A 16,329-nucleotide genomic window follows, 5' to 3' on the forward strand; every position below is an offset into this window, starting at 1 on the left:
TCGCTGTGTGCAGTGCTCTGCTGTCCTGACCGGTGCTGTGCAGTGTCCTGGACTCTACACTGTACTCTGCACACTGCACTCTCTACTGTAACACCGCACAGCTGCAGAACACAGCACTGTGCGGGGCAGGACACTACAGTGCAGCATAGCACGACGATGCAGGACAGCACAGTGCAGGGTGTACAGTGTGGTGTAGTATCAGGGCAGCATGTGCAGTGTGTTCTAGCACCAGAGCGGTGTGTGCAGTGTGGTCTGGCACCAGTGAAGTATAGTACAGTACACCGCACAGCACAGTCTTGGATAACACAGTGGAGTGCAGTGAAGTGCAGTGTGCAGTGTCCTGTGGGGCAGCACAGCCCGTGCAGAGCAGTCTACCCTGCAGCAGAGTGTGTGCGTGTGGTCCTCGCACACACCACAGTGCCACATGCGACTGCTCCCCACCGCCCTGTCCTCCAGCGTGGGCTGTACTCCGGTTTGCTGCACAACCCTTCTGCCTGCACTGCAGGACCCTGTGCTCTGTTTGCTGTAGGTTCTCTGGTTCCTCCCGGCACTTCTGAAGGAAGGTCAGAGGCTGCCCCACTTGGGGCACAACCTAATGAGACCTCAAAAGTCAGTCTACTGAGCCAACTCTGAAGCAAAGAGATACCCAGACACCCTGGGTCACAGGTAGGGGCCCAGCTCACCTACAGGACCATGAAATGGATGCCCCGGCCTCAACCCCCTCTGGCCAGGTCAAGTCAGTGACTCAGACCTCCTGGTGCTCAGTCTAATTATGTCATCTTGATTCCAGAAAATTCCCTGGGCTGATGACAGCATAGAAGGAATGTCCAACAACTTATTCCTTTTTTGCAGATAATACAGACAGAGCAAAAAGTTTCCAAAACATGGTATTGAATCAGACACAGAGACTTGCAGCTAGAAGTAAACCCAGAAAATACTTTAAGGCCCTCACTTCACAAAAGAGGGGACAGACTCAAAGCAGTTCATTCACCCCCATCACAGGCCATTGAATGTTCGGGCAAGGTAGAGTCCATGTACCCCGGGTGCATCCCCCAACCCCACACACCTGCTTGTCTGGAACCACAACACACAAGTCACCCGGCATCACAGTCTTGCCTGGACCCATGGGACCACAGAGGGCACCCCGACCACTGCCCCCCAGGCCAGATACAGAAGGGCAGGCGGAGGGCCATACCAGGAGGATCCACCAGCACAGAACTTCCTCCCACTCAGCCGCTGAGATTCATGTCTTCTTAGTAAGAAAATCAAACTCCGTCACTTCACAATCAAGATTAGCCGCAGCCCCAGAGGATGAATTACTCACCAGATTGCCATCTGGGAAGCGTCCACCGCTCTATCTCTTCCTGGGTGAGGAGTCCCAGATGTCCAGATGTGGGGACCGCTGGCTACCATGGCGACCAGACCAACACAGAGCAGCCTCTCCACGCCATGCTCCAGGGAGGCGGCCTAACCTGAATTCTCTCTCCTGCCACCAGAGCCAGCCTTCCCACTCAAGTGGAAGCAAGTCCCTAAGAAGGTCTCAAATGACCCCTGTCTGTGTCGCCCACCAAAGCCCAGCTAGGGGTCCAAGGGAACACCACACAGACCGGAAGCTTCCGGAAGATGGAGGGCAGGCTCTTCCACCCTGGATCACTGTCCTGATGGAAGGTGAGGGGGTTAAGCACAAGCCAGGAGCTTCTGCTCATAGGCACCATCATCCTTATGGGACGTGTGTGATCCTACATAAATTCAGGGTGATCCTTGGGTTGAGTGGAGGTGCTGGTGCAGGGCCCCTGATGGCTGGGCCCGGCTTGCTGCCCGGTTAGGCTCCTCAGCTTCAGGAGCTCCAGAAGTCTTCTTGTGAAGACAGAGCAGGAGGGAGAGAAGACCTTTCACTACAGCTGGGCTTATTTCTTGGCCCTAAGTAAAAATTTCAGAAAATATTTTTAACCTTATTTAAACAGAAAATGAACACCTCCATGCCCCCTGCCAATTCCTGCAAAGAAGGAGCTGCTTGGATAACACTGAGTCGTTATAAAATATTTATCTAAAACAGTTTACTTATAATTACATTAGACGCTGAGACATATTTCTGATCACAGGCTGCCCAGTGCAGACCGACCAGACGGTTCTCAGAAGCCAGCGCTTCTCAGAGGTGGGCCTGGAAAGGGCCTGCGTCAGCTGGTTCCTGTCTAACAAGCATCCACACAGTAACCAGCTGCCCTGCTCCCTGGCCCAGTAGTGAACCTCTGGACCTGTTTTCTGATCTGTGGTCCGTGAGACTGAGCCATGGGAGAGGCTGAGCCACGGGAGAGGCTGAGGCCGCCTCTTCCAACACTGGTAGCCACGTGCACCCAGTCCCTCAACCCAGGGGCCAAGGTCGTTCCTGCAGAAAAACTCGGCCTCCCTGGGGTCCCCACAGCCACGTGCGCTGTGGCCACTGCCCTTGGCCTGGGTTCCGGGAAGTGCCGGGGACGCTGCCCCTTCATCCTCTTTCTTATCCTGAGCAAATGTGTCTCCAGAGCAGAGGGCCACCTGGCAAGGCTCCAGGAGCGCGTTCTGGGAGCTCATCTTCTCCAGCAGCACTTGGGGGCGGCTCCCCGGCCTGTGACCCGGAGCCGGACACCAGACCGGACTCCGTGGAGTCCGAGAGGCATCAGCAGCACCCACAGGTGGCCCTGGCCAAACTTCACGTGCAGGGCCTCAGGTCCTGTGGGGTCAGAATCTTGGGCAGGTGGGGGTCCTTCGTTAGGAAGAAGAGCACACAATCACAAGTACGAAATGGCACAGAGACTTGAGCGGGATGAAAAAAACAAACCACACAAATTCAGTGAGAGTCAGGGACTCAGACCCTCTTCCAAAAGCCCTTCACCAGAAATGCTTACATACAAGGGCCTCCTCTCCACCCAGAGCCACCTCCATGTCCCACCCACCCAGGCAGGGGGTCCCTGAGCACAGACCCTCCCTGGCTGCAGGGGGAGGGAGAAAGCTTCTCAGCTGGGCTGTCCCTCCTGCCCCCCACACCTGATCTGGCCTCTGTGATCCGAGTTGCTTCACTGTTTGAGTGACTTTTCCACCCAAAGGAAACCCAGGGACACAGCAAGTATCAACAGCAGGGGCCCAAGCTCCACATGTGGCACCGACGTCAGCCTGAAACATACACTGAATGGAAACAGACGTGTGAAAACGGGCTCTCAGGACACGTGTCCCACACCTGTCACCTGAGTCCCGGCCCCACAGCGCTGCCCGGGGCATCCCCGAGTCCCACCCTCCGCTCAGAGTCAGACTCGGAGGACTCCAAGCTGTAAACGGCCGTGGAAACATATACATACATCCTCGTCCCAGCGGCTGTCTTCTAAGGGCTATTTCTGTGTGATCCAGCTTTAGGTTTTCAACTCTTGTCATATTTTCTAAACTCCGGTCTCTTGCATTTACTTTAGGTCTGCGGCACCACCCTCCCCAGAGGGAAAGCTAAACAGTGCGGTCAGGACTTGGGTGTTCCCACGCGGCCCGTGAAAACCCGTCCTCACTGTTAACTGTGCTGCTAACAGCTGTGCTGTCCCCACCCCACGAGGTCTACACCCGCCCCCTACTGCCCCATGGATGGGCGGGCATGTGGGCCCATGTCCACGCATGTCAGGACCAGGTGTGTGGGAACTGGTCCACGCAGCAGGCAGCTCGGCTCCCAACCAGCAGATAAAAACCATTCAGAGCTGGTTCATTGGAGGTCCATGCCATATCGCTGCATGAAAAGCTAGGAAACAAGACCTAATACAACATTGCCTTATTTATGTACATATCTATCTGCCTATATTTGCATATTTTATATACACACAGGAAGATTCTAGAATAGTATTCCATCAACAATTCAGTAGACTGATTACTTCTGAACAATGGGACCTTGTCTAACTCTGACCTTCTTTCCAGATAAACACAAAAAACAGACACAACATGCAAAATACAAGTTTTACAATGAACAGTGAATATTTTTCAAAAGGAGTAAAGCATTTAAAGACTCAGGTGGCAGGGCTGGAGACTCAGAGAGAAGTGTGTGGAGGAGGAGCCCTCTGGGTGGCAGGGGGAGGACAGGCACCCAGGCCAGAGGGATGCACATGGGATAGGGGGGCAGCCTCGTCCTCAAGCTACAAATGCCCTGTTTTTGCCGTTTTCTCTCTCAGCATTGCTCCAGACTCCCAGTCCCACAGGATTCAACGGAGATGGAGGGTGAGGGGCTGATTACCGTGAGAGGCACCTGGGATAAATGTGGGCCTGAGTTTAGAATCCAAAGACCTGGGTTCAGACCTGGTCTGGCTGCTGAGTGATGGCAACAACAGAGTCAAGGGCACTTTCCAAACCTCTGTCTGCTTGTCAGTCGCATCTTTCCAGGAAACCCACAACGCCACACGTTAAGCAATGTCATCTCCATCTCTAGGTTGTGCTAAATGGAAAACCAAATGATTTTACGACTGTATTTTGTATTTTCAGAGGCTCAGGAATAGCGGCCTTGGAAGTCGTGCACACCTCCCCTCTGGACCACAGGCGACCTTCACCCAGGGCAGCCCTGCCTGCACATCTGAGAGCCCTGCCCTCTGCCCCATGGAGCCCCCACACTGGTCCACCGAGGTTGGCAAAGATTTTTAGTCACTAGAACTTAACTAGGGGCTTTCCAGGTGTTGCTAGTGGTAAAAAATCTGCCTGCCAACACAGGAGACATAGGAGACATGGGTTGGATCCCAGGATTGGAAAGATCCCCTGGAGAAGGAAATGGCAACCCACTCCAGTAATTCTTGCCTGAAGAATCCCATGGATAGAGGAGCCTGGCGGGCTACAGTCCATGGGGTCGCAAAGAGTCAGACACGACTGAAGTGACTGAGCACACAGCACTTACTAGAGGATCCTCACAGAGAATATTACATGTAATGTATAAATGATATATCTACATCGTTATGTAATGACACATGAAGTGACAGTCAGCGCCTGTGTTTAGAGGATGTGGCGGAGATCCTGTGGGAATTCACTGCTGTCTCGTCTCCTTTCCCAAAAGAAGAAGTTTTGCAGCTGGGACAGCCATGACCTGTCAGGGAGACGAGATGGAATTCCACTCAGTGGCCCTTATAATAAAGCCATTACGTTCCTAAGACAAGGGGCCCAGCTGGCAGATACCCCCTGCCCTGACCTGCTCTTTCTTCCTTCCTGGAGCACAGAGGGTGTCTGGCCACGGAGCTGGCACCCTTGGAAGCCAGACAGAAGCTCTCACTGAAGGAGGAGCGGACACTCGGCGTCCACACTTGCCCCAGACTGCCTCTCTCTGGACGTCTTAAGAAAAGGAGAAAACAGACGCTGTCCCAGAGTGATGGGCAAACTGCTGTTACTTCTGTCAAACACAGCTCTGCTGAGTGAGAAGACCTGCCTGTTCCGAGGCCTCCCCAGCCAGACCCTGAACTGGGGCATGCCTCTCCCCAGGGTCAAAGGGCGCCCCATCCACCTAGCACCCTGCCCAAGCGCAGGGCGCCTGTTTCCTTGAGCTCCAGGTGCCCAGCCCATCTCCTCTGGCCCCTCACCTCGCTAGAGATAGCATGTCCCTTGTACAGCAGCCGCCTCCTCCCTGGTGGGAGCCTCGCAGAGCAGCTCGATCCATGGTGACCATCCACATGACCGTCCATGGTGACCATCCATGCCACACAGAGGGCTGGGGGCTTCTGAGACCCACGTTTCTGCTCTTCAGGGAGTCGACAGCCAACTTCTCGGGTCAGAAGGTACTTGTGGCAAAAATCACTGGCTGTCAAAAAAGTTCAGGGAGTATCTTCCACAAATCACAACGACCAGATGTGTAACCAGCGGGAGAGATTTTTCCAAGGGGTTGATCACTAAAAAAGCAAATGATCCAGCCCCCTGTGGGCACACCCACTGCCCCGGCCGCTGCCCCTCCCACAGGGCTGCTGTCCTCATGGTCACAGACACCTCAGTGTCTCTCCCCTGCTTCCTCCTTTTATCTCGTGTTTCATGGTCCATGAGATGGACTAGGTGACAGGCCTGTTCTGTGTTTGAAGATCAGTAAGAATGAGAAGTTGTGCTGGGTATAAGATGCAGTCCCTCGGTTTTACTACCAAACTGGAAACAAACTCCCAGTGGGGTTGGTGATATTAGGATGGAGTGGCTGCAGTCCCCAGCACCTCTCCCACCCTGGGAGCAGCGGTGACCTGATCTCTGCTGGGGGAGCCACACACACGCCTCCCCGGCGCACACCAGCTCCTGTCTGGGTTCCTGGCCTTTTATCCAGGCTCAGCACCACCTGGATGTAGCACAGAGCTACTCTGTGAAACTGGCTGTGTGCGTTTAATTCACAATAATTCCTTCAGCACCTCTGTCTCTCCTCCACTGCCAGCTTCCTTCCCATCCAGAAGTCTATTTTATCTGATAGAACGACAGTTGCCTTGCTTTCTTTTGGTTTCCACTTACATGGAATATCTCCTGCCATCCATCACTTCCAGCCAACATGTATCTTTAAGCTGAAATGCATCTCCTGTTGGCAGATACAGTTGGGTCTTCATTTTTCATCCCTCCAGCCACTCCATGCCTTTTGATTGGTGGGTTTGATCCATTTACATTTAGAGTGATTATTAATGTGTCAGGATTTTTACCTGCCTTCTTACTGTTTGCCTTCTGGTTGTTTGTATTTCTTTTTTTTTTTTTCTTTTCTTTTCTTTTTCTCCTCTGATTTTGTCTACCTTTGTATTAGGTTGGTACACACATAATTAGGATTTCGGATCAGGAATTTTATTAATAGGTGACTTTCTTTTTTCACTGGTTGCATTTAAGATTCTTTATCACTGATTTTTTGACTGTTTCATTAGAATGTGTCTTAGCGAAGGTCTTTCTGAATTGAGATAATAAGATCCTCTATTAGCTTAATGGATGTGTACATCTAAGTTCTTCCCAGATTTGGGAAGTTCTCAGCTATTACTCCTTTAAATAAACTCTGTCTCCTCCTCTTCTCTTCTCCTCTGGTGCACATTTATTATTATATCTGTCTTTCTGAGCAAATCTGATAGCTCGCATAAGATTTTTTTACTTTCTTAAGTCTACATTCTCTATTCTAATAGAATTATTTCTTCAATCCTATCCTCCAAGTCACTTATTCTTTCTTTTGTCTAGTTTGCTCTGTTACCAATACTCTCTATTGCTTCTTCATATCATTCACTGAATTCTTCAGCTCCAGAATTTCTGGGTTTTATGGGTTTTTTTTATAATTTCAGTGTCTGATAAAGAAATCCTCTGTTAATTTCATTCCTGAGTTCATCGAATTGCCTTCTGAGATTTCTTACAACTCACTGAATTTCTTTATAAAGCTATTTTTAATTCTTTATCAGCTATATTGCAGTATTCTGTGTCCTTGAGTTCAGTTGCTGAAGAATTATTTTCTTTTTCTGATTCCATCTTTTCTTGATTTTTCACAGTGTCTGACAACCTGTGCTTCTACTTTCACACCTGAGTGAGCAGACACCTTCCTTAGTTGAGAATTTATTCTATTTCTAACAATTCAACAAAGGTCCCTCTAGTCAAAGCTATGGTTCATCCAGTAGTCACGTATGGATGTGAGAGTTGGACTGTAAAGAAAGCTGAGTGCCAAAGAATTGACGCTTTTGAACTGTGGTGTTGGAGAAGACTCTTGAGTCCCTTGGACTGCAAGGAGATCCAACCAGTCCATCCTAAAGGAGATCAGTCCTGAATATTCTTTGGAAGGACTGATGCTGAAGCTGAAACTCCAATACTTTGGCCACCTGATGCGAAGAACTGACTCATTTGAAAAGGCCCGGATGCTGGGAAAGATTGAAGGCGGGAGGAGAAGGGGACGACAGGATGAGATGGCTGGATGGCATCACGGTCGATGGGCATGAGTTGAGCAAGCTCTTGGAGTTGATGATCCTTCCTTCCCACGCGGACAGGGAAGCCTGGCGCGCTGCAGTCCATGAGGTCTCAAAGTGTCGGACACGACTGAGCGACTGAACTGAACAACTGAACAATTCAACAGGCTGGCAATTAGAAACCTCTCTCTTTTGTCCCAGAAGGTGGCGCTACAGCCCAGTCTTGCGGCTTCTCCTGAAGGCGTTCGGGCGGATCCACTGAGGCTTGTGCACCGAGGCTGCCTGAGAGGGGCCTGGCCTTGGCACCGGGGCTTGGGGGTGCCCGTGCTCGCAGTTGGGTGATCCTCCGGTAGGGCGCTTCCCGAGGTCCCAGGGGAGGACTCCGGGGCAGCAGCGGGAAACGCGATCCTTCAGAGAGTGTTCCCTCTGCCTCAACCGCCCCGCAACATTGGCCCCGACACCCTGCCTTCCCATTTCCCCTCCCCGCCTCACCCCCGCCCCCGGTCTCCATCCCCGGTCATCCGTCCCGCCTGAGGAGTCCAGGTGCCACAATCCCACTGCTGGGTCAACTGGTTGGTCATTCGCAAGGTCCCACCTCGGCCAAAGCGGTCCCCTTGGGGAGAGGAGCTGACTGTGTGAGTCCCTCCACCGCCCCTCCCTCAAAACCCACTGCCAGGTTCCCCATGGACAGGCGGGACTGCCCCCGACGCTTGGCCATAGGCAGACATCTGCCCAGTTTGCACCCCAGGCTGCCTTCCCATCCCGGCACATGGGGGTGGGGCAGGCTCTCCGACCCCCTTGGACCTGCTGAGGCCTGTCTGCTGACTGTCCGGTGCACAGGTGGTTAAACCGCCCTGGTTAGGATCAGTCACAGGTGTCCAGCTAGTGGTAAGTCAAAGGGGAGAGAAGGAGCGACTCAAGCCGCCATCATGGTGATTCCACTCCCCTCTTTCACATTCAGCCTTCTTGTGGCCTTGGAGACAAAGTGGGTCTCTGGCTTGGAGCATATAGTTGGATCATGCTTCTGGTTTTCGGTTTTTTTAATCCCTTCTGCCAATCTCTGCCTTTTGATTGGAGAGTTTAATCCATTTAAATTTAAAGCAATTGCTTATAAGGAAAGACTTATTTCTGCCATTTTGCCATTTGTTTCTGTATATCTCATATAATTTCTTACCCCTGTTTCCTTCCGTTACTGCCTTTTGTGTTAGGTGGTTCTTTGTAATGATGTTATGATTCTTTTCTTAATTCACCTCGTGTATATTTTATAGATATTTTCTTTGTGGTTGACATGAAGGTTACATGTAATACTCTAAAATTATGATGATCAAATATGAAATGATATCAATCACATACAATAACTACTCCTACACAATTCCACATTATCAATGTCACAAATTACATTTTTATACATCACGTGCCAAATTAGATTGGCACATGATGTACATGGATTTTTAATTATTTTTATGTATTTATCATTTAAATCCTATAGAAAATAAAAAGTGGTTATAAACCAAAATTACAATAATACTGGTGTTATACATTTTCCATGTATTTATCTGAACCAGAGATCTTTATATCTTCCTGTGACTACTATTTCCATCAAACACGCTTGCATTCCACTGTCAGCAGTCCCTTCAGCATTGTTTATAGGGAAGGTCTAGTAGTAATGAGTCTCCTCACTTTTGTTTACCCGGGAATGTCTTAGTTGCTCCCTCATTTGGAAGGGCAGATGGAGAATTCTTGGTTGACAGTTCACTTTATCATCCTACTGCCTTCTGACCTCCAAAGTTTCTTCTGAGAAACAGGCTGACAATCTTATGGAGGATACCTTGTATGTAATAAGTCACTTTTTTATATATTTTATTTCATTTTATCTTATTTATTTACTTTTGGCTGCACCAGGTCTTCCTTGCTGTGTGCAGATTTTCTCTAGTTGTGGTGAGTGGGGGCTATTCTCTAGCTGTGGTGCACGGGCTTCTCGTTGCAGTGGCTTCTCTTATTGTGGAGCACGGGCTCTAGAGTTCAGGCTCAATAGTTGTGACACATGGGTTTAGCTGCCCCATGGCATGGGCAATCTCCCCTGACCAGGTACCCTTTGCATTGACAGGCAGAATCTTGACCACTGGACCACCAAGGAAGTCCTGAGTTACTTTTCCCTTGCTGCTTTCAAGATTCTCTTTTTGCCTTGCCTTTTGACAGTTTGATTATAATGTATCTCCATTTGGGTCTCTTTGAATTTATCTTACCTGAAATTATTGAACTCTTATTTGTAGATTCACGTCTTTCATTAAATTTGGGGGTTTGGGCTATTATTTCTTCAAATAATCTCTCTCTCACTCCCTTGTTTGGAGACTCCCATAATGCAAACATGTATCTGCTTGATAGTTTCCCATAAATCCCTTCAACTCTGTTCACTTGAAACCTGCCCCGGCTGCAGGCAGGAGAGGGATGAGACACGGAGGAACAGCACAGGACTCTCCGACCACTCTGAACATGGTACGTTCTTGACTGGTCGTTGGCTTGGGGACTGTAAACTGCCTGTTTTCCAGAGCCCCAGTCAGGTGGTTGAGATACTTTGTTTCCTTCAATGCTTCTGTCAGGGAGCAAGAATTAAGAGCTTCTCAGACCACCATTCTGCTCATATTAACCCCTCTCCCAGTTCTTATTCTTATTTTACCACTTTCATCACATTTCTTGAACTTCTAGTGTAGTGACATTTTGAAACAAAGTATACAAATTTATCAGTTTACTTGCAAGACTTTGGCTTGCAGGACCTTCATCACACTACCTCTCAGATAATCAGGTCCAGCGTGATCTTTGTCTCCATCAGCTTCCTGTTACCCACAATTCTCTATTCAGAGTTTTAGAAAAACAGCATGCTTAGTTACCATGTTCTCCCAGTCTTCTGTCCTGTCCTTTTAATGTTGTCACCAGCATCTATCCCATAGTCAGAACCCTGCATTAGAGCTATTTTGGTTTTTAATGAATCATAAACTAAGGCTCCTAAGCCATGAAATCTCGCCAGGGAAAATAGTCAACAGGTGTCAACAGCCTTATAGATGCCAGAAGCACTAAGAGTCGAAAGGTGATAATTACAGATAGCCTCATGCGTGTGTGCTTAGTTGCTCAGTCATGTCTGACTCTTTGTGACCCCTTGGACTGTAGCCCCCAGGCTCCTCTGTCCGTGGGATTTCCCAGGCAAGAACACTGGAGTGGGTAGCCATTTCCTCCTCCAGGATAGAGAGACTCATCCATTCCTAAAATTTCATCATAAGAAATAATTTTTGTCCTCATTTAAAATTAAGTAGAATTTTATTTGCAGCAGTGAAAACCAGGAGGTAGTTTATCACAAAAACAAAGGCTTTGAAATTAAACAGACCAGTATTCAAATATGGATGTTGGCACTTCCTGATAGCAAATTACTTAATTTCTATAAAACTCTGTTTCTCATCTGAAAAATAAAATGGAAAAAACAACTGTCTGGCAGGGATAACATGAAAGTTAAATAAAATAACAGATTCAAAGTTGTAATACTGAATTTCATGTTCCCTTCACTAGGAAAAAAAATGAAAATTTCCCCAAAGCTATGAATTCTAACAAACTTTATTAAAGAGATACTACGTGGACGCCAGTCTTGGTTTATATACTTTCTCATTTGCACATGCTGTAACAGTGTATAAATGTGATGCAATGTATCGGGAGGTTCCAGGGTGAAAGTCTAGGGTATTTCTGGAAGACAGATGGAGTGGCCCATCAATGGGATATTTGCATGAGGGGTCAAGATTCCTAGGAAAGGTTTCTTATAAGGGAGGAAAGAGTCAAGGTCACAGATATGACCCCAAGCTGGTGAGTACAAGTCAAAGTGAAGTTTTCCTGAGTGTTGCTAGCACAGTGATGTCTAACATCACTGTGTAACTCAGTGCACCCTCCGCCTGCTCCCAGCTCAGGACTGACTCCCAGGGGGAGAGGAACAAAACACAGACCAAAGAGAAATGAGAGCTGTTTGCTCAATATCCTCAGAACATGGGGGCACTCGTCCAGTCTGGTTTACAAACGAATGAAACAGGAGTCTAGGAGAGAACTCCCCCCAACCTTGGCACAGCCTCAGACTTCAGACTGACAGGCAGAAGCCAGACCAGGCAAGAGGGGACCTGCCCCATCTCTGCTCATCGTAAATACACACAGCAAACTGAAGGAGCACAGCCTTCACAGGAGGTCCGGCCCAGCGCATCCCCCCCAGGACATGGCACCCCCAGGCCCCGCCACCACCTCCCCACCTCCAGCCCGCCGTCCTCAGCAAGGGCGGCCATGTCCAGATGTGGTGCCGGTCTGTGGGTTGAACCACTGCCCTCAGCTGGGACCAGCGGTGCCCTTGCACATGGGGGGGACATTTGGGTGTGAGAATGGACGTATGAGTTACACACTTGTGTGGAAGGTTAACCTACCTTCTCAATCCCCCCTCACCATAAGCACAGCAGACCTTGCACAATGGAGCAGGACCCAGAGCGCTGAAAGCACTTCTCTCACTCTCTTGTGGTTCTGTCCATGGGTCCTGAGGGGTCCGCTCAGCAGCACAGGACTCACCACTCTGCCGAGAACCAAGGGCACCTGAGAAACAGTGTGCCATCTCTAACTGTTTATGTTATGCATGAACCTGTGTGTGTCGGACTGGACACAACACGCAAAAAGCATGATACAAATTCTTTACGTCAGCAACGAGATGGACATTTAATGCTAGAAATACACATTGTTTTATATTGATAAAATACAAATCATAAAAATTACATAAGATGTCACCAGACTTTAAATTTCTTTTCAGCTTTATTTCAATAATTTTGATTTAAAATTAATATTTATTTGTGTAACTTTGCATTTTAATGTTAATGTTGTAAAATAAAAATAATTTTTGAAAAATATTACTTTTTGTCATTTTCGCTTGTTTTAATTTATATTTTTGTAAGATATTTCCATCTTAACCGTTTAGAGCACTACTGTCAATTGAATACAAATTATGTAAAAATCATTATTATATCTATATAATTTGTGATTTAGCTGAAATAAGGCAAGAGAAAATAAATTTTATATGCTACTGCTGCTGCTGCTGCTAAGTCGCTTCAGTCGTGGCCGACTCGGTGCAGCCCACGAGGCTCCGCCGTCCCTGAGATTCTCCAGGCAAGAACACTGGAGTGGGTTGCCATTTCCTTCTCCAATGCATGAAAGTGAAAAGTGAAAGCAAAGTCGCTCAGTCGTGTCTGAACCCTAGCGTCCCCATGGACTGCAGCCCACCAGGCTCCTCTGTCCACTGAGATTTTCCAGGCAAGAGTACTGGAGTGGGGTGCCATTGCCTTCTCCGTTTACATGATAAATATATATTAATTATATAATTATGTATATTTTATTATTTATTCAAATATCCACAGAACACCCATATATGTGGAATAATAATTAAAATCATCTTTGATATTTTGCTCTTAGTTATATAAAACTTGTAGCTTTACATATATTTTTATTTTGTCATTATGAAGACATTTATCAGGATAAAACAACAGAACATGTACACTTGGTACCTGTCTACTGGTCTGAGTTATAAGCTTAATATTACATGTGGCACATGGGGCCGACTGGATGGAGGGGCCCAGAGACACCCCAGGCCTGAGCCCCAGGGTCCCCACAGCCCCGGCAGCCCTGGGAGGAACCCCTAAACCCGAACGGCAAGCTGGAAATAACAACCCAGCAGGTCTAGGCACCAGCACCCCCACCCCAGTACTCCCAGAAACAGCCAGAATTGGGGATGAACTGGAGCCCAGTTTGTGATTATGTTGAAAACAGAGAACACCTCTGAGCTTCTCCCCTGTGGACCACTTCTACCCCAAGACCATGTGGCCTTAAAAACATTAAATCACATAAAGAAGCAGAAAAGTCCCTCTCCTACAAAGCCTTCCAGAAAAATGTGCTCTGCAAACATCTAGACTGATCTTAATTCTGCTAAAATAAGCAACTTAGGGCTTCCCTGACAGCTCAGTGCAAAAGAATCTGCCTGAAGTGCAGGAGACTTTGGTTCAGTCCCTGGGTTGGGAAGATCCCCTGGAGGAGGAAATGGCAACCCACTCTGGTATTATCGCCTGGGAAATCACGGATAGTGGAGCCTGGAGGGCTACAGTCCATGGGGTCGCAAATAGTCAGACAGGACTTAGCAACTAAACAACAACAATAACAATTGAGACACCATGCAGTGAAGCAGGGACCAGAGCTGAGCTGAGCTCCAGGAGAAGCAAGCGGTACCTGACCCTCACAATGCCCAGGGGACCTGCCTGAACATGTCCTCTCCAGCCAGGGCGGCCCCCTGGGAGTGGTCAGTGTTCACAAACACTGGCCTGCAACCCTGCTGTCTGGGGTGGAGGGGTTGGTGTGCCCAGGTCTCAGCTTCCTTGGTGTCAAGTGGGGGTGACAATCTTCAGAGGCCCCCGCACCTGGGAGAGAACACACCTGTCCCCAAGATAAGCCAGGCTTCTCTGGGGAAGGAAGGATGGAGGAGAAAGCAGGAAGGCTCTGTCTTCACGCAGACCATGCCCGCCCAAGGGGCAGCCTGGACATCTGGAGACCCGTCCAAGACACGCCACTGGGTGGAGTCCCTGAACCCCAGGCCTGCGGGAGGCTCCCCTTACTCTCTGTGTATCCTGCTGTCATCAGAGCATCTATCACTGTCTGGAACTATGTGGTTTATCTCTTGACATAATTCTCTCTCTCCCTCTCTGGACGGTAAGTTCCAACAAGGCCAGGCCTTACCTGTGTCACTCTGACGTGGTGAGGACTCAAGAGACACGTGGAAAAGAGCGGGGAGGAGAGAGAAAGGGAGAGAGGAGCTAAAACTGAGACAACCCCTCACATTCTCCTAAATGGAGACAAAGTTGAGGCCACGACGTAACCACACCTGAGTGTATCCACAAAGGTGGTCCCGGTAAACACCTCCTGGCCGGCGCCCAGGCACAGCCCTGGTGCCATGTTTTTATGGTTCAATTTTTATCTAGTAAAAAAGAATTGGCACCAAACTGATAATTAAAGCATTAAAAAGACTGTTGAGTGTTTTATTTAAATTTTTCTAGGCTTATTTTCTTAAGGAAACGTGCCTTTCAGCCAGTGATCTTGGTCGAGCTTTAACAACTAATTTATGGATCGCATTTTAAATCCCCATTCTGCTGATTGAAAATAGCACTGTCTTTGGAGGGAGACTCCAGGGTGAGATAACTTCCTGAAGCTGGGGAACATTCACCCAATGTCCATTCAGAAGGAACTGTTACCTGACTTGGATTCGCTTAAGCCCACATCCCCAATTTCAACTCTATTAAGTTGCATATTTATACACCATTTACAGCAAAGCCTCCAGATTTGATCACCAACTTTCTAAAGTCTGAACAGTCACGGTGTGCCCTCCCAGCCTCTCAGAACCATGTCCTTCCTGCCCTCTCAGTTGTCCCGTCCGCTCCTTCATGAAAACGACAGCTCCTGGCCCCTCGTCCACCGTGAACCCCCTCTGTCCTGGGCGGGCACTTCCATCCTTAGAGCTATCCGCCCATGACAGACAGGGTCTGTATCCTTCCCGAGTGTCCAGAGTGTGGTGGTGTGGGCACCCTCACCGTGGACAGCTTGCCCAGAGGAGGCAGTGCAAGAGTGAGGTGACTGTGTGACCACATGACATGAGGACTCCCCAGGTTGAAGGGCACCAGCCGAGGGCACACACAGCAGCAAAATCTGAGCACCCTACAGCTTCAGAGAGGACTGCAGGGCGGCAGACACCTTGTTCCAGCCCAGGAATACCCCTGCTGCCTTCTGATGTACAAAAACGTGAGAAAAACTGGGGTGTTTGAAACCACTATATTCGTGGCAATCTGTTACAGCAGCAATGGGAAACCAATATGTCATGGAGTAAAAATAAACTCTTTTGGAGAAAAATAAACACTTTGAAAAATATTTTTTAAACAAATTTTCAAATTCTGTCCTGGTTTTCCTGATTATTAATAAAACTTCTCAATAGGATAAGTTGCAAGAATATGGTAGTTGTTATTCTTAATTTTTCCCCTTCCCCTCCCTCTAGCCATCTCTTGCTCTAGTTTCCATGCTGTTCTAAGCTGTAATTTAAGGTGAAGCTGAAAGACCACAAAATGGAAAGCTGTCATAAGTGGTTCTCTCAAGTTGCCTGCACCCTGGGACCAGAACCCTAGTTGGTGGCTTTTTTGGTTTGACCCAGTTAATTCTCTGTTCACTGAATTTTTTATTATGAATATACAATGTAATAACCACTTTCTATTTTTAAAATTAATATATCTTTGCATCAAAGCAAAAACGCACTCTTATGCATTAAAACTTCTCTTAAAATGAAAAGAATTTTTTCAAGCCTGCTTTTTTTCTTTCACTCGAAACTCAAGTTTTACTTTATACTTTTTTAAATTTCATTTTTGGTTGCACT

General features: G+C 48.3%; 1 long non-coding RNA gene across 1 annotated transcript; it reads left to right on the plus strand.

The window, feature by feature from the left end:
* The first annotated feature begins 1,420 nt into the window (after positions 1-1,420).
* Positions 1,421-11,396, plus strand: LOC145510399 (uncharacterized). The gene is made up of 4 exons (XR_014056991.1): positions 1,421-1,668; positions 4,486-4,623; positions 5,205-5,756; positions 7,458-11,396. It is a non-coding gene; the product is annotated as an uncharacterized LOC145510399 (long non-coding RNA).
* Positions 11,397-16,329: the final 4,933 nt, after the last annotated feature.

This window comes from Giraffa tippelskirchi, chromosome 6 (genome assembly GCF_054371585.1).
Source record: "Giraffa tippelskirchi isolate mGirTip1 chromosome 6, T2T-mGirTip1v1.2.pri, whole genome shotgun sequence".
Classification (NCBI taxonomy): domain Eukaryota; kingdom Metazoa; phylum Chordata; class Mammalia; order Artiodactyla; family Giraffidae; genus Giraffa; species Giraffa tippelskirchi.